Source organism: Musca autumnalis, unplaced genomic scaffold (genome assembly GCF_047663935.1).
Source record: "Musca autumnalis isolate F117 unplaced genomic scaffold, ASM4766393v1 scaffold_1, whole genome shotgun sequence".
NCBI lineage: Eukaryota > Metazoa > Arthropoda > Insecta > Diptera > Muscidae > Musca > Musca autumnalis.
The window spans coordinates 66,462,887-66,482,780 of record NW_027411644.1 but is presented as its reverse complement, the minus strand read 5'-3'; the positions used below and the strand labels follow the sequence as shown (position 1 = coordinate 66,482,780).

General features: G+C 38.0%; 1 protein-coding gene across 3 annotated transcripts in view; it reads right to left on the bottom strand.

The window, feature by feature from the left end:
* The window catches only part of SNF4Agamma (SNF4/AMP-activated protein kinase gamma subunit), a 501,567-nt gene that overhangs the window by 375,468 nt on the left and 106,205 nt on the right, over positions 1-19,894 (bottom strand). The window lies entirely within an intron of this gene.

The window sequence follows — 19,894 nt, the reverse complement described above, 5'->3', positions numbered from 1 at the left end:
TCTATAGGCAAAAGAATATCTAATGATGTCTTCAATAGGGAACAGAAGGCCTCTAGAGGTTTTTTAAGGAACAAAAACACTTTTGCGGTCTTCTACAGACAACAGAAGACCCCTTGAGGTCTTCTATAGGCAACAGAAGACCTCTTTAGGTCTTATATAGGCAACAGAAGACCTCTTGAGGTCATCTATAGGCAAGAGAAGGCCTCTTGAGGCCTTCTATAGGCAAAAGAAGATCTCCTGATGTCTTCAATAGGGAACAGAAGGCCTCTTGAGGTTTTTCAAGGAACAAAAACACTTTTGAGGTTTTCTACAGGCAACAGAAGACCCCTTGAGGTCTTCTATAGGCAACAGAATACCTCTTCAGGTATTCTATAGGCAACAGAAGACCTCTTGAGGTCTTCAATAGGCAAGAGAAGACATACTGAGGTCTTCTATAGGCAACAGAAGACCTCTTGAGGTCTTCTATGGGCGAGACAAGACCTCTAGAGGTCTTCTATGGGCAAGATAAGACTTCTTGAGGTCTTCTATAGGCAAGAGAATACCTCTTTAGGTCTTATATAGGCAAAAGAAGATCTCCTGATGTCTTCAATAGGGAACAGAAGGCCTCTAGAGGTTTTTTAAGGAACAAAAACACTTTTGCGGTCTTCTACAGGCAACAGAAGACCCCTTGAGGTCTTCTATAGGCAACAGAAGACCTCTTTAGGTCTTATATAGGCAACAGAATACCTCTTCAGGTATTCTATAGGCAACAGAAGACCTCTTGAGGTCTTCAATAGGCAAGAGAAGACATACTGAGGTCTTCTATAGGGAACAGAATACCTCTTGAGGTTTTTAAGGTACAAAAACACTTTTGAGGTCTTCTATAGGCAACAGAAGACCTCTAGAGATCTTCTATAGACAACAGAAGACCTCTTGAGGTCCTCTATGGGCAAGAGAAGACCTCTTGAGGTATTCAATAGGCAAAAGGAGACATCTTGAGGTCATCTAAAGGCAAGGGAAGACCTCTTGAGGTCTTCTAACGCAACAGCGGACCTCTTGAGGTCTTCTAACGCAACAGCGGACCTCTTAAGGTCTTCTATAGGCAACAGAAGACCTCTTGATATCTTCTAATAGCAACGGAAGACCTCTAGAGATCTTCGTAGGCAAGATAAGACCTCTTGAGGTCTTCTATAGGCAACAAAAAACTTTTTGAGGTCTTCTATAGGCAAGAGAAGACTTCTTGAGGTCTTCTATAGGCAAGAGAAGACCTACTGATGTCTTCAATAGGGAACAGAAGACCTCTTGAGGTTTTTTAAGGTACAAAAACACTTTTGAGGTCTTCTATAGGCAACAGAAGACCTCTAGAGATCTTCTATAGACAACAGAAGACCTCTTGAGGTCCTCTATGGGCAAGAGAAGACCTCTTGAGGTATTCAATAGGCAAAAGGAGACATCTTGAGGTCTTCTAAAGGCAAGGGAAGACCTCTTGAGGTCTTCTAACGCAACAGCGGACCTCTTGAGGTCTTCTAACGCAGCAGCGGACCTCTTGAGGTCTTCTATAGGCAACAGAAGACCTCTTGATATCTTCTAATAGCAACGGAAGACCTCTAGAGATCTTCGTAGGCAAGATAAGACCTCTTCTACAGGCAACAGAAGACCTCTTGAGGTCTTCTATAGGCAACAAAAGACTTCTTGAGGTCTTCTATAGGCAAGAGAAGACCTACTGATGTCTTCAATAGGGAACAGAAGACCTCTTGAGTTTTTTAAGGTACAAAAACACTTTTGAGGTCTTCTATAGGCAACAGAAGACCTCTTGAGGTCTTCTATAGGCAACAAAAGACCTCTTTAGGTCTTCTATAGGCAACAGAAGACCTCCTGAGGTCTTCTATAGGCAACAGAAGGCCTCTTGAGGTCCTCTATGGGCAAGAGAAGACCTCTTGAGGTCTTCTATAGGCAACAGAAGACCTCTTGGGGTCTTATATAGGCAACAGAAGACCTCTTGAGATCTTATAATAGCAACGGAAGACCTCTGGAGATCTTCTTTAGGCAAGATGAAACCTCTTGAGGTCTTCTACAGGCAAGAGAAGACCTCTTGAGGTCTTCTATAGGCAACAGAAGACCTCTTGTGGTCTTCTATAGACAAGAGAAGACCTCTGGAGGTCTTCTATATGCAAGAGAAGACTTCTTGAGGTCTTCTAAATTCAAGAGAAGACCTCTTGAAGTCTTCCAACGCCAACAGATGACGTCTTGAGGCCTTCTGTAGGCAAAAGAAGTTCTCTTGATGTCTTCAATAGGGAACAGAAGGCCTCTTGAGGTTTTTTTAAGGCACAAAAGCACTTTTGAAGTTTCTATAGGCAACAGAAGACCTCTTGAGGTCTTCTATAGGCAAGAGAAGACCTACTGAGGTCTTCTAAAGTCAAGAGAAGAACTCTTCCAACGGCAACAGAAGACGTCTTGAGGCCTTCTATAGCCAAAAGAAGATCTCCTGATGTCTTCAATAGAGAACAGAAGGCCTCTTGAGGTTTTTGAAGGCACAAAAACACTTTTGAGGGTTTCTATAGGCAAAAGGAGACCTCTTGAGGTCTTCTAATGCTAAAAGATTACTTATTGAGGTCTTCTAAAGGCAACACAAGACTTGTTTATGTCTTCTTTAGACAACAGAATACCCCTTGAGGTCTTTTATAGGCAACTGAAGGCCTCTTCTGGAAACAATTAAAGACTTCTTCTATAGGCAACAGAAGACGTCAAGATATCTTCTATAGGCAACAAAACACATTCAGAGGGCTTTTATGTGAAACAGAAGACCTTAAGAGGTATTCAGTCTTCAGGTCAGGCAACAAAGACTTCTTGGGGCCTTCTATACGCAACAAATGATCCCTTAATGTCTTTTGTGGACAGAATAAATCTTGAGGCTATCTATAGGCGACAGGAGAACTCTTGAGGAAATCTAACGACAACAGAAACCTTCTTGGGGTCTTCTATATGTATCGGAGGACCTCTTGTGGTCTTCTATAAGCATCACAAAACCTTTTCAGATCTGCGAAAGGCTACAAAATACCGCCTGAGGTATTTCAAAAGCAACAGAAGACCTCTTCAGGTCTGCTAAAGGCTACCAAAGTTTGCCGTGCTCCCGAAGACAAACCTATTTTGTTATAAAATATGATATACAAATGTGTTCGTTAAACTTTAACTTCTCTGAAATGCTGCACACATGACAATCTTATTGATGTTCAGCTCAGCAGGTCTATAATACTTAATAACACTATGCAACACTGAAAACGCAAACAACTTCTAGTATTAATTTTTTGAAAGTACATATTTAGACTACAAAAACCCTAGTTGGGTTTTGTCCTGTCAGATCCAGTTCGGATTTTATGGCCTCATCTAAACCGGACTAAATCTACACTTTTTTTCATTTATCAGGCCTTTATCTCAGAAACGAATAGGAATTTGGCCTTGCAGTCTTTAGCAATATCGTAGCCCTAAACTAGTAGAACTTATTTTTTGAAAAAACCACATAAGAAAAACTCCATCTAGGGCATCAAAATCTATAAAATATAGAAAATTTTACATAATTGCTGAAATTCTGGTCAGTATCGGCTAAACTATTGGGAGTTGAACCAAGTAACCTTTTCCAAAAATCTTCCAAATATAGTTCTCAACAATTCTTTAGAACATTCTGAAACTCTAAAATGTTTACTTCATGTTGTTTCAGCGGTATTTTCCATCATATCTTTTACAACAAGTATTTCAAACACAGTTCACACCAACAGTTTATTCTCGCATTTCGGATTTCACTACATTATTGACATTTTTATTAAATCGTCGATAAAATTTTTACTGAAAACAACGGGATAGATGCATTTTACAACAATGACATGTTCTGAAGAGTTGTGTATTACATTCCAGGGAATATTTTTCCAAAAGAAAATATTCAGAAAAAACTCAATATTTAACCATGTTTAGATGGGGCCATAAAATCCGAGCTGGATCTGACACAACAAAACTCAACTAGGGTTTCTTGTCGTTTGGGTCTGTACTTTCAAAAAATCTTCAGTTCGACTTGTTTGCACAAGATCACCTTAAAAATGTTGCACAGTGTAATCAGCATAATCTATTTTATATAAATTCGCTAACTCATAATATATAAACTTTAAGATCAATATATCGCATGTGATAACTTTAATTTTTAGACTTATTTTTATTTTTGTCTACTATTCTTCAAAAAAAAAAAGAAATAAGTTAAATCACTACGATCTTATTTCACAATACCAAAACCTTAACCGTATCAACTCAAACACATGTCACTAAAACGTGATAATTCAGAAAAATTCTTTAAATATTTCATTTTGTTTGTAACAAACAAAATAAGTTTTTCAACTAATTGTTTTGTGAATCTATTAAAAGTATGACACATTTGTATGGGCTGCAAGAAAACGTGAACATTGGAGAATGGAAGAGTTAAAATTGTTTTTTGAACTGTTAAACAATTATTTAAATGTTCTAAATGTGTATTTTCATCTTTTATTACATCATTTTTGATTGTAAAATTGCTAAGGAATTCATTTTCAACTATTTGATAGAACTAACGCCCTGTGAAAAGAAATCTTCTATGAGAAGACATTCCTGTCGTCATCGAGGTGATTTCCTGAAATTTTTGAAAAGACCTTCTGCTATTTTATGATAAAACTTTAAGGCCTTCTATGAGGTTTTCTATAAAAATATATTCTTGTCTTCTATAAGAAGATATATTTGTCAGTGATTTTATTGCATGCGATAAATTCTGAAGAGCTGCACACATCCACAATCTTATAACCGTTAAGCTCAGCAGGTCTAAAGCAATTAATAACTAGCTTAATATATGCCATATCAATTCGTTTACTCATAATATTTAAACTTGAAGATAAATTTATCGCATGCGATAATTTCTCAAACGCTGCAGACATACTCCATATTATGATTACTGGTATCAGTTGTTAATAACGAACTTGGAGGCTTTCTGCATCTTTTTAAAGAAGGCCTGCTTGTCTTTTACTAGAAGACCTTTGTGGTATTCTATGAGAAGTCCTGGTGGCGTTCTATGAGAAAACTTTCTTGGCTTCTTTAATATATTCGACAACAAATTATATTTCTTATAATTTTTGTAATCATTTTCTGATTATACAAAAACAATATATTTGTTCTTATTTCTCTACAAAAATAAAATCAATTTCACACTTATAACACAAATTTTATAATTACCCCAAGAACGACCAAATAAAAAGTCAATAAAAATCTTTTGTTCAACCCACAGAAAATCATTACCACAAATTATCACAATTTTTTTTTTTCAATTTAAAGTGTTAAAAGATTTATTTGTGTTTACACTACCCACCAAATTGATATCGTTTTTATATCATAACTATTACTTTTTGAATATTTGCCCAACAATAATTTGCTAGTTTATAATGGACGAGATAATAAAAAAAGATATGCCAAAAACTTTTTCCCATTGAAATTTTCCACAAATATGACCAAATAAATTGTCTTTTCTAAAAATAGAATTTGTTGATAAATGCGATTTGTTGTTTATTGAAGAAGATGAAGTCAAGAAAAAACATTTTTAAGTAGATATTTATAATAATGTAGCACTAATCACATGTCAGTGATTGAATGATTGATTGATGGATAACAAAATAGAATACTTAATTTATTTGTATATTTAAAGGAAATTGGCAAACATTTCTGTTTTGAGGTCTTTTTGCCATATTATTTGGTAATTTTATTGCATGCGATAAATTCTGAAGTGCTGCACACATGTACAGGCTTATAACTGTTGAGCTCAACAGGCCTATAGTAATTAATACCTAGTATTATCTATGTCAAATCAATTCTTTTAGCCATAATATTTCAACTTGAAGATAAATTTATTGCATGTGATAAATTCACAAAGGATGTACACTTACCTAATAATATGATTACTGTTCGCAGTTGTTATTATGAACATAAATAGACAAAGAATTTTGCTAATTTAGTAATGGGAAAGAATAATTTTGAATACGAAAACATAAACATAAATTCCCAGTGAGTATTCTCACTCTCTCTTAGGGATAGGTAAGTCGACTTTCGGTTAATCGATTAATCGACTTTTTGCAGTCAAGAATCTAAAAATCGTAGTCGACTTTTGTCTGGAGGAAAAATCGCATAATCGATTATCTTGTGATCGATTTTCGAGTTCGCCCATAGATTGTTGCCTTGGCGGTTTTACACTTTTGGCGGTTTTACAGTTTCAAAACAAAACTCGATAATCGACGAATAATCGATTTGCTACGGTTATAAAAAAGTCGAAAGTCGAGTTTTAAGACAACTGAAATAATCGCTAGACCGAAAAATCGCATTTTTAATTTAAGACCATAATCGAAAAGTCGAAAAATCGATTATTGCTTTCCATTACCTATCCCTACTCTCTCTCCGTAAGTTGAAACGGCGTAAAGACAAAACTCACAGGAAATTTTCGTTCGAAATAACACCCATAGTAAATAAATATTTTTTATTGGCAGGAATTACATTTCTAAAATTTTACATCTATTATGGCACAAATATATAAGGTATATAAATACCTTAGGGAAACTGCTAACAATATTATTGTCTCAATAGGTTTCAAATATTAATTCATTTCAATAAATTTCGGGTATAAAAAATGATTGCGTTTTTTTATTACTCTTCGAAAGTATTGCAAATCACAAAAATTGAAGTGATTTGTGTAATCACTTTCAATTGATAAGATTTATATTTTCAAGTTAATGAGAATATTTTCAATATAGGACAATAAAAAACAAATAACATCTATATACATACTTCAATTGTTGCTGCAATTGCAGCAAAAATTGGGCATACATAAGATAAGAAAAAAAAAATAAAATATTTAAAAACATTGATTAAAATATGATGGCGAAGCGCGACTGACTTTTTTATTGATTGAAGAACTGCAATGGAATTTATTTTCATATGTTCTTCTTCATTTCTTCTTGTCCTCTACAATAAATCATTCTGATCTTCTATAAGATAATATTACTGTCCGTGATTTTGTAGCATGCAATTAATTCCGAAATGCTGCACACATGAAGAATCGTATAGCGGTTGAGCTCAACAGGTCTATAGGAATTAATAAATATCATAATCCATGTCATATCAATTCGTTTACTCATAATATTTCAACTTGAAGATAAATTTATTGCATGTGATAAATTCTCAAACGCGGCAGACCTATTCTAATATTACGATTACTGTTCATGAACGAAAATGAAAATTTCTTTTGGCATGAACATGAACAGTTCTTTAAGAAGATTTTCTCGTCTTCTATGAAAAGACCTTCTGGTCTTCTATAAAAGGTCTTCTGGACTTCTAAAGAAGTCCCTCTGGTCTTCCATGGAAATACGTTCTGATCTTCTATATAAAGCTATTCTAGAGAAAACCCTATAACTTTCTATAAAAATATATTTTTGTCTCTTATAAGATGATTTTATTGCAGTCGTATAGTTATTGAAGATAAATTTATTGCATGTGATAAATTTTCAAAGGCGGCAGACCTACTCTAATATTACGATTACTGTTCATGAAAATAATAAAAATGTCTTTTTGCATGAACATGAACAGAGTTCTGTAGGAAGTTCTTCTCGACTTCTATGAAAAGAATTTCTGGTCTTCTATAGGAAGCCCTTCTGGTCTTCCATGGGAATACATTCTGATCTTCTATAAAAAGACCTTCAGCTATTCTAGAGAAAACCCTTTAACTTTTTATAAGAATATCTATTTGTTTTCTATAAGATTACCTTCTGGAAATCTACAAGAAAATATACGTTTCAGTGATTTTATTGTATGAGATAAATTCTGAAACGCTGCACACATGCACAATGGTATACGAGTTGAGCTAAGCAGGTCTATAGGAATTAATAAATATCATAATCCATGCCATATCAATTCGTTAACTCATAATATTTCAACTTGAAGATAAATTTATTGCATGAGATCAATTCTCAAAGGCGACAGACCTACTCTAATATTATGATTACTGTTCATGAACAAAATTTCTTTTGGTATGAACTTGAACAGAGTTCCGTAAGAAGTTCTTCTCGTGTTCTATGAAAATAACTTCTGAACTACTATAAGGACTATTAAAAAGTCCTTCAGAGCTTCTACAAGAAGCCCTTCTGGTCTTCCATGGGAATACGTTCTGATCTTCTATAAAAAGACCTTCAGCTATTCTAGAGAAAACCCTATAACTTTCAATAAGAATATCTTTTTGTCTTCTATAAGATTATCTTCTGGACATCTACAAGAATATAGACTTGTCAGTGATTTTATTGCTTGCGATAAATTCTGAAATGCTGCACACATGCACAATGGTATACCAGTTGAGCTAAGCAGGCCTATAGGAATTAATAAATATCATAATATATTGCATGTCAATTCGTTTACTCATAATATTTCAACTTGAATATAAATTTACTGCATGTGATAAATTCTCAAAGGCGGCAGACCTACTCTAATATTACGAATGCTGTTCATGAACGAAACGAATATTTTTTTTCGCATGAACAGGGTTCTGTAAGAAGCTCTTCTCGTCTTTTTTGAAATGACCTTCTAGAAGGTCTATTAAAAAGTCCTTTTGGACTTCTATAAGAAGCCCTTCTGGTCTTCCATGGGAATACGTTCTGATCTAGATAAAACCCAATAACTTTCTATAAAAATATATTTTCGTCTTTTATAAGATGACCTTCTGGTCTTGTATAATAAGATATCCTTGTCATTGATTTTATTGCATGCGATAAAATCTGAAATGCTGCACACATGAACAGTCGTACAAGTAATGAGATCAGCAGGTCTACAGGAATTAATAAATATCATAATCCAAGTCATATCAATTCATTTACACATAATATTTCAACTTGAAGATAAATTTATTGCATGTGATAAATTTTCAAAAGCGGCAGACCTACTCTAATATTACGATTACTGTTAATGAAAAAAATAATGAAAATGTCTTTTCGCATGAACATGAACAGAGTTCTGTAAGAAGTTCTTCTCGTCTTATATGAAAAGAACTTCTAGCCTTCTATAAGGTCTACTAAAAAGTCCTTCTGGACTTCTATACGAAGCCCTTCTGGTCTTCCATGGGAATACGTTCTGATTTTCTATAAAAAATCTTCAGCTATTCTATAACTTTCTATAAGAATATCTATTTGTCTTTTATAAGATTACCTTCTGGACATTTACAAGAATATATACTTTTCTATGATTTTATTGTATGCGATAAATTCTGAAATGCTGCACACATGCACAATGGTATACCATTTGAGCTCAGCAGGTCTATAGGAATTAATAAATAGTATAATCCAAGTAATATCAATTCGTTTACTCATAATATTTCAACTTGAAGATAAATTTATTGCATGTGATAAATTCACAAAGGCGACATACCCTCTCTAATATTACGATAACTGTTCATGAACAAAAATAACAATTTCTTTTCGCATGAAAATGAACAGAGTTCTGTAAGAAGTTTTTCTCGTCTTCTATTAAAAGAACATCTGGTCTTCTATAAGGTCTACTAAAAAGTCCTTCTGGACTTTTATAGGAACCCCTTCTCTCTTCCATGGGAATACGTTCTGATCTTCTATAAACAGACATTCTTTCTGGTCTTCTATGAGAGGACCTTCTGGTTTTCCATGAGAAGACCTTTTGGTGATTTATGGGATGACCTTCTAGTCCTTTATGGGAAGACATTTTGGGCCTTTACGGGAAGACATTCAGAAGAACTTGTGATCTTCTATAAAAAGTCATTCACGTCTTCTACGACAATAATTTCTTGTCTTTTTTTAGAAGACGTTTCAGTTTTCTAAAAGAATGCCTCTCGATCGATGAGAAAACTTTCTTATCTGCTACAAAACGAAATTCTATGAATAGACCTTCTGGTCTTCTATTTAGAGGATTTTTTGGTCTAATATGGAAAGACCTTTTTTCTTCTATGATGACTTTCTTCCAGACTTTCTGTGACAAGATCTTCTGATCTTCTATAAGTAGACTTTGTTCTCTTTCTCCAGAAGACCTTATTTTCTTTTATAGGGATACCTTTTCGTCTTCGTTGAGAAGATCTTTAGGTATTTTATGACAAGACTTTCTGGTCTTTTATTAGCAGACTTTCTGGATTTATATGCGATGACGTTCTGGTTTTCTTTGAGACCTTCTGTGTAAAGAACTTCTGGTCTTGTATGGAAAGATCTTCTGGTATTCTATAAGAAGACATTATGGACGTCAATGGGAAGATCTTCCGGTCGTCTATGGGGAGACCTTCTGGTCTCCTATAAGACCGTTTGACCTCTGTTCACATAAGAAATGAAGAGATCTTCTCTCTTTTTACGACCTCAAACGGCCTTCTGTCTTTATAAGACCTCACGTGGCCTTATTTCTATAGAATACCTGAAGAGGCATACAATCTATAGAATGTCTCAAAAGGTATTCTGTCTATAGAAGTCCTCAAGAGGTATTCTCACCATAGAATCTCTTAAAAAGCTCTTTTGTCTATACAAGACCTCAAGAGGTTCTGTCTTTATAAGACCTCACGTGGTCTTCTGTCTATAGAATGCCTCCACAGATTTTCCGTCTATAGAAGGCTTTATAGGGCCTTCTGCATATAGAGGACCTGAAGAAATCTTTGTCTATGGAAGTCTTCAAGTCTTCTGCCTCTATGGAAGACCTTCTAACGAGGTCTTCTAACATACAAGATATTTGAAAGGCTCCTTCTATAAAAAGAATCCTTCTTTTTCCTTAAATAGAAAACATCATAAAGGGACCTTCCATTAATAGAAGACCTCGGAAAGGGGTCATCTACATATGGGTCTTCTTTAAATGAAAAACCTCCTATCTCCTGTCGATAGAAAAGGTCTAAGGTATTTCACCTACATTAGGGTCCTCGTCAAGACATCTTCTGTCTTCTGTGTTTTGTCAATAAAATACCTTAAGGGCTCTTCCGTCTGTAGAAGACCTCAGGATGTTTTCTACCCATGTATATAAAGAACTCAAGAATCCATAGAAGCCCTCTACTGTAGAGTAAATGGCCATAGAATGATTCTATATACAGATTTTGACCTCAGTGACCTTATACTATGCAGTAGATGGCCTCAGTGGCCTTCCGACTAGACACTAGATGGACTTATGAGCCTGCTATTATACAGTATATGACCTCAGATGCCTTTTACTATGCAGTAGATGGCCTTAGAAGCCTTCAACTATAAACTAGATGGCCTTAGAGGCCTTCAACTATGCAGTAGATGGCCTCGGAGGCCTTCTGCTATGCAGTAGATGGCCACAGAGGCCTTCTACTATAGAGTAGATGGCCTCAGGGGCCTTTTACTATAGAGTATATGGCCTCAGGGACCTTCTACTATAGAGTAAATGGCCTAAGTGGCCTTCTACTATGGAGTAAATGGCCTAAGGGGCCTTCTACTATAGAGTGGATAGCCTCAGGGGCCTTCTACTATAGAGTAGGTGGCCTCAGGGGCCTTCTACTATAGAGTAGATGGCCTCAGGAGCCTTCTACTATAGAGTAGATGACCTCAGGGGCCTTCTACTATAGAGTAGATGGCCTCAGGGGCCTTCTACTATAGAGTAGATGGCCTCAGGGGCCTTCTACTTTAGAGTAGATGGCCTCAGGGGCCTTCTACTTTAGAGTAGATGGCCTCAGGGGCATTCTACTATAGAGTAGATGGCCTCAGAGGCCTTCTACTATAGAGTGGATGGCCTCAGGGGCCTTCTACTATAGAGTGGATGGCCTCAGGGGCCTTCTACTATAGAGTAGATGACCTCAGGGGCCTTTTACTATAGAGTAGATGGCCTCAGGGGCCTTCTACTATAGAATAGATGACCTCAGGGGCGTTCTACTATAGAGTAGATGGCCTCAGGGACCTTCTACTATAGAGTAGATGGCCTCAGGGACCTTCTACTATAGAGTAGATGGCCTCAGGGACCTTCTACTATAGAGTAGATGGCCTCAGGGGCCTTCTACTATAGAGTAGATGGCCTCAGGGGCCTTCTACTATAGAGTAGATGGGCTCAGAGGCCTTCTACTATACCGTAGATGGCCCCAGGGGATTTCTACTCTACAGTCGAAGGCTTCAGGGTCTTTCTCTAATACAGTAGATGATCTCAGGGGCCTTCGTCTATATAGTAGATGGCCTTAGGAGCCTTCTACTATAAAGGAGATGGCCTCAGCGGCCTTCTACTGTAGAGTAGATGGCCTCAGAGGACTTCTAGTATAGAGTTGATGGCCCGGAATGCATTCGACTGTAGAGCGAGCAGGTGGCATTAGCGGCCTTGATCATAGTGGCCTTCTATTGTAAAGTAGATATCATCAAGGGCCATCTACTGTACCTTAGATGGCCTCAAGGGCCTTCTAATGTACCACAGATGGCATCAGAGGTCTTCTACTACACAGTAAATGGCATCAGGGTCCTCCATCTATACAGTAGATATCCTCAGGGACCTTCTTGTGTATAGTATTTGGCCTTCTATATAGAAGACCTCAAGAGACCTTCTGTCTTTAGAATACTTTCTTTTACCTCAGGGGCCTTTTAAAACAAAGTAGGGCCTCTGGGACCTTCTACCATGGTGGAGATGTCCCCAGAGTGTCTGTCTTATTATGAATATTTTGCATGAGATTTTAATTTGTTGTCATCCAACAACTCCATTTACATTATTTAAGCAAAATAATTTGTTTTAATTTTTTTGATGAGCCCACAAATTTTTTTCTTGTTTACATGGCACGAAACGAAAATCATCAAAAATAAATTGAAAAGTATATCAACTTTCGTGGTTGCCAAGCGGCGGTTTGTCAGTTACCCAGTCAATCAGCGTTGTATTACAAGCCAAGCCACAAATATTCGTTACTGTTGTTTTTGCTTTTGATGGAGCTGCAGTGCAAACAAAAAGCCCGAACAATGGAAATGTATGCGCCTCCTAAATGAAGTCATGTGCCACAAAAGCGTTAAGTTGATCAATTGGAAATCAATTAAAATTCTGACCTGGCAAATAGATTCGAGAGCGAAAAAGAGAGAGACGGAAAGTAAAACGAGAGACATGTAGAGATAAATGAAAATGTGAAAAAAACAACAAGAATTGAAATTGCAAATTAAGTTTTAAGTTTTTTTGTTGTTTGCCGCCTTATTGGCTAGTAGCGATAATGCTAACCCGGCATTGACGTATGCAGTAGTGGCAATGCTAAGCAACTACGTCAGTTAAAACTAAGTCTCGTAATCATCGACCAGTGTAAAGATCATGTAGTTGTTTTTCTTTCGTGTTTGTTGTCTTAAATTATCTTACAATTTATTTGTTGTTCTATTTAACAAATACAACAGACAGACAGACACCTTTGTTTTGCCATCTATTTTAGTAAAATTTTCTTATGAAAGAGGGACTATAGGGAGGTAAAAATTATAATGACTACCCACCACAATAAACAGCATTATTTAATTTTCAGCACTCATTTATGAGATAATTTCAAGAGCAATAAATAAACTTGTCGGTGGACAAAAAAAAACGTCAACAACACGAAAAACAAGAGAAATAATTAAATAAATGACAAGCATTTTCTTTAAATAAAAAATGCTTACCAGCAGCTTGTAACGGGTTGATGGAAGTTTTTGTTACGTAGGGGATCATCGTAATGAAAACAATTTCCAACATTGAAGATGAGTTGAAGAGTTTTTGAGGTGAGAAAAGACCCGTTTGGGTGGTCTTCTATGTCTATAAGACCCCTCTAAAAGGCTCCCTCAGCATTATACCTTTAAATGACCCTTTAGGAAGTTTTCTATATTTGAAAGACCCCTTTAGGAGGTCTTCTATATTTTGAAGACCTCTTTAGACCTCTTCATTAGGAGACCCCCTAAGGAGACTTATATTTAAGGACTTGTAGGACCATTAGCAGGTCTTCTTTATTTTGCAGACCCCTTTAGTAGGTTTTCTATATTTTGCAGACCCCTTTAGTAGGTCTTCTATATTTTGAAGACCCCTTCAGGAGGTCTTCTTATTATAGAAGACGCCTTTAGATGTCTTCTATTTATAGAAGACCCATTTAGGAGGTCTTCTCATTAAGACCCCTTTAGGAGGTCTTCTTATTATAGAAGACCCCTTTAGGAGGTCTTTTAATTATAGAAGAGCCCTTCAGGAGGTCTTCTTATTATAAAAGACGCCTTTATATATCTTTAGATGACCCTTTAGGAAGTTTTCTATATTTGAAAGACCCCTTTTGGAGGTCTTCTATATTTTGAAGACCTCTTTAGGAGGTCTTCTATCATTAGGAAACCCCTAATTATAGAAGACCCCTTAAGAAAACCTTCCAATCCCACGGCAGCGGGTTCTTTCGTACCGGATGGACCCGGAACAACACAAAATCATCGTTCCGGCCAGCGGCTGCCACCTCAGTGTACATATGTTTGTATTTGTTTCGTTTTTCTGTGTTGGGAACAGCATATCCCGGAATGCTTGCTCCGAATTCTTTTGGTCCATGCCGGGACGGAGGAAAACCCAGGACCAATATATCTGTGCTCAGTTTGTCACATCCGCATCTTCATCCACATGCAACCTTCGGTGAGATGCAATAGATGTCATGAATGGGTGCATCTAAGGGTTTGCTCTGGACTTGTCCACGTGAGGGACTACGACAGGGACTATGTTGCTGCAGGCTGCGTGAGCACAGTCCCCAGTGAGTCGTCGTCGGATTACGAAACTCCCTCTTCGTCTAAGTACGAAACTCCCCCGCAGTCCCCTCGACAACAACCGCACACGCAACCTTTAGCACCAGCCGTTGTTGTCCCTATCCCAGAGAATGCATCCTTTTTGCAATTTAATTGCAATGGACTCCGAGGTAAGATCGAGGAAATAGTCGATGTCATGAGTAGGAAGAACATCAAGGTCGCTGCGGTGCAAGAAACCAAGCTCAACAACAACTGTAGCTTACAACATTGTGATGGTTACAATGTGCTAAGGAAAGATCACACCAGAAATGGAGGTGGGGGATTAGCTTTCCTATTGCACCAGTCTGTCCAATGCAGACCTATCTCGCTTGAGCCTGTCTCTAATGACCCGTACATGGAATGTATGGGGTAGCAGTCAAGTGTGGAACTGCCGAGATAGAGTTGCTGAACGTGTACATCCCGCCGAGAAATAGCTGCATCTCAGTTTACGTGCCTAACATTAGCCCGCTTTTGGAAGGTCATAATCGTCTGGTAATGGGGGACTTTAATGCGCATCATGAGATGTGGCATTCGTCCCTCGGAAACTACCAGAGAGGTACAGCGCTGGCTGAGCAGATTGACAGCTCTACGTTTTGCACGGTCAATGAGGACGCCCCTACCAGAATTAGAGGAGAGTGTCGTAACCATCGTGTCACCTGGTCTGACAAATGACGTTACCTGGCAACCCGTCATTTTCCTTGGATCAGACCATCTCCCCATAATTGTTCCATTAGCAGACCACCCGATTTCATTACCTCTGAACGCCGCACATTCGTCAATCATAAGAAAGCTGATTGGCCGGGTTTCAGAGAGTTCACCAATCACCGCTTCAGAGAACTGCCCAATCCTTCTGATGTTCGGGTAGCGAAAAGGACGTTCCGAGACATCATCACTGCTACAGCCGCTCGCCATATCCCTGCTGGTCGAATATTGAAGTAAGACCAAACTTCCCAGCAGAGGCGACGGGATTAGCAAATGAGCGTGATGAGCTTCGCCGAACCAACCCCAATGACCCCAGAGTCAGGGAGCTGACACTGGAGGTTAACAGGCTGGTCGGCGAGCATAAGCGGAACAAGCGGATAAATCATCGGAAGATTTGCAACATTGGAGCCGGTATATGTGAATTGTGGGCAACGGTTAAGTCACTCTCGAACCCTGGAAGAAAGGAAGATAGGACCTCAGTCACGTTTGGTGACGTTACGTTGACTGACCCGAAGAGGTGCGCACGTTATTTCAATCGACAGTTTGTCGAGCATCCCGAGAGTGACAGGGCGAAGAGAGGAGTATTACGTCGCATCAGATCTCTTCCTGCCGAGCAGGAACCACCACTGTTTACAATGGATTATGTTGCCAATGCCATCAGGAACGCTAAATCATCCAAAGCGTTGGGCCCTGATGGAATCTCCATGGTAATGCTGAAGCAGCTGGATGAGCCGGGAGTGGATTACATATCTCACTAAAGTTTTCAACTTGTCGCTATCCACCCTCATTGTTCCCGAAGTCTGGAAAATGGGCAGGGTGGTCCCACTACGGAAGCCCGGCAAGAATGCCAGCAAAAGTGAATCGTACAGGCCGATTTCGCTTTTGTCGCCCGTAGCAAAGACCCTTGAGGCCTTATTCCTCCCCAGTATCAGAAATAGCTATCAAGTTGCCGATCATCAGCATGGATTCCGTAAGCAGCACAGCACGACAACTGCTCTTCTCGTCATTACCACACATATTTGTCAAGGACTCAACCAGAGACGGCCGTGCGATAGAACAGTGATGGTGGCGCTTGACTTATCAAAAGCCTTTGATACAGTCAGACACTCCACGCTGTTTGAGGACATTGAGCAGACAAGCCTGCGGCCAAGCTTGAAACGTTGGATAGTCAATTATATGTGTGGACGTACTTGGAATTCAGGAACAAGAAGTCCAAATCCCGTAGAGTGAAACAGGGAGTTCCCCAAGGTGGGGTGATATCTCCGGAACTGTTTAACCTCTACCTCTCCTGTATTCCGCCCCCTCCAGACGGCATCGAGATCGTAACGTATGGGATGATTGCACGATCCTGGCGTCGGGTACCTATCCTGATGACATCTGTTAGAGACTGAACAACTATTTAACCGATCTTATCACCTTTTTCCATTCGAGGAATATGCAGATTTCCGCCACAAAATCAACAGCCACTCTGTTCACCACATGGACAGCGCAGTTTGGAAGAGAATTGAATGTCATGGTCGACGGTAGCAGAATTCCGACCACAATCTGCCCCAAAATTTTAGGGGTCACATTCGACACTACTTTCACGTCGTGCGCGCACGCCACAGCTATCTGCGACAAACTGAAAAGTAGGAACAAGGTTCTCAAGTCCCTAGCCGGCAGCACTTGGGGTGCAGATAAAGAAACCTTGTTGACCACATATAACGCGATAGGTCGGTCTGTCGGTCGGTCCCCGAGATTATGTGATACGAATTGGAAAAAGAGTTAAACTTGCCAGAATGCCGCACTGAGAACAGCAACAGGGTGTCTCCTCAAATCTTCAGTGGACCATCTACATGAGGAGGCAAAGATTCTTCCAGTAAAGCAACACAATGAGATGCTTTCGTTGCAGTACCTTCTTGGATGTTACCGTGTGAGCCATCCCAATCACCATCTTGTGGGTAGGCCCGGAACATACAGGCAGATCAGGAAGGATATCCATGCTCTAGAGGGAGAGGTCCAACGATACAGGAGAGAACCCCTAGATCAACAAGCGTATCGAGCAGGTTTAAATAGTATTCACACGGATGCAGTTGACAAGGCCTTAAGCAATTATAGTGTGAATAAAGTCCTCGAAATACATCCCCCATCTATTGCAGCTGAGGAGCGTCAGCTGCCACGACAAACTAGAGTAGTTTTGGCTCAACTACGCTCGGGATATTGCAGTCGCCTAAATTCTTATTGGGCGGAAATCGACCGCGCCGTGCAAGACATCTGACCAGTATGTGGCATGGGCCCGCACGACACAAAACACCTTTTCAACTGCCCAGCCAAACCTACTCATCTAACTCCAATGGATCTGTGGTTACATCCTACTGGAGAACTGGAGATAGACCCAGAGCGAGATTGAACATACATACATACAAACATAATAACAAACACTGTTACAACAACAACAACAAGACCCCGTTCTTATTATAGAAGATCCCTTTAGGAGGTCTTCTAAATAAAAAAGACCCCTTTAGGAGGTCTTCTGATTATAGAACACCGCGATAGGAAGTTTTTCAATTATTGAGGACCACTTCAGGAAGTCCTTTAATTAAAGAAGACCATTGTAAGAGGTTTTCCATTTATAGAAGACCCCATTAGGTGGTCTTCTATTTATAAAAGACCACTTTAGGTGGTCTTCTAATTATAAAAGACGCCTTACGAAGGTCTTCAAATTATAGAAAATCCCTGTGGGAGGTCTGCAATAAAAGAGGAGGCTTTCTAATTAAAGAAAACACCTTGAGGATGCCTTCTAATTATAGAAAACCTCTTTAGGAGATTTTCTAATTATAGAAGACCCCTTTAGAAGAACTCCTAATCATAAAAAATCCCTTGAGGAAGTTCTAAATTTATAAAACCCCTTTAGAAGATCTTCCAATTATAGACGACGCCATTAGGAGGTCTTTCATTAATAGAAGACCCCTTGAGGAGGTCATATAATTATAGAAAACCTCTTTAGGAGATATTCTATTTATAGAAAAAACCTTTAGGAGATTTTCTAATTATGTAAGACTTTTTAGGAAGTCTTCCATTTATAGAAGACCTATTATGAAGGTTTTTTAATTATAAAAGACTCCTTTAGGAGGTTTTACATTTTAGAATACCTCTTTAGGATGGTCTTCCGTTAACAGAAAACCCATTTAAGAGATAGAATATCCCTTAGAATGTGTTTTAATTTTAGGAGACCCCTTAAGAAGTTCTCCATTTATAAGACCCCTTTAGGAAATCTTCCAATAAACCCCATTTTTCACCAAAAGCCTTTGGTGACATGTGGAGGGCTCAACTAAAATACCCCTGAAATATAAATAAGTTTTACATAACAAAAATCGCTATTAAAAGTGTTGGCTGTCACGATTATCATCATCATCAACACATCGTGGTCGTCATCGTCAGCAGTATTTTATACTACTAATAGGCAGTTATTTGCAACTGAATATTGCATTCACTCTATTTTTGTATGTGAAGAGATTTGTTTATATGTATATAAATTAACAACACAACATTTCTGTTTATTTATTATAAAAACTCTATAAAGAAAAAATAATAATTTTTTTGAAATCATTTTATTACTGCTGCCATATTAAGTTACATCCAACAGCTAGGCAGGCGGCCGGCAAAAAGACGCGCAGCAGCAGCAGAGTGCAAAAAAAATATTCTAAACACGAACTAAAAATTTCTTCCGACAGTTTGAATGCAATGAATTTTTATTTTTTTTTTTTACTTTATTTTCTTTTGTTGTTGTAATTTAATAATAATTTAAGGGAATAAATTGTAAGTGTATTCATTTGAATTAATTTTCATGAAGTCATTAAATCATTTCTCATATATTATGGATGAAAGAGAGACACAATTCCCATTCACATCATTTTCCATTTCTTAGAACATTTTTGCACACCGTGTTGCAGGTGTTTTGTTGTCATTTCTAAAGAAATTAAAAGTGAAAACAATTTTTTGGGGGGGAAGAACAGCCACAACAAGTGTAATTTTAGTTCGAAAATGAAAGCAAAAAATGTTGATTTATTGCCAAGAGACCACAAAAAGAAAATGAGTAAATGCAGAAACAAGACAAACGAAACAGGCAATTGAAATCCCAAACATAATTTGACAAATTATCTAAAAAAAAAACACTTATTTGAATACAATCAACAAAGAATATAAAGACGATCATGCCAAATATTCCTAGAAACCTTTCAGTACGCTTTTTAGACCCCTTTAGGAGGTCTTTCATCTTAAGAAGACCCACTTGGGAAGTAAAAAAAAATAACGTTTAAGGTATATACTACTTATAGAATACCCCTTTAGTAGAACTACCAATTATAGTAGACTCCTCAACCTTAGGAGGTTTAGAATTTGTAGAAGAAGCCTTAAGGACATCTACTATTTTTTGCAGAAAATATTTTTCGTAGGCCTACTACTAA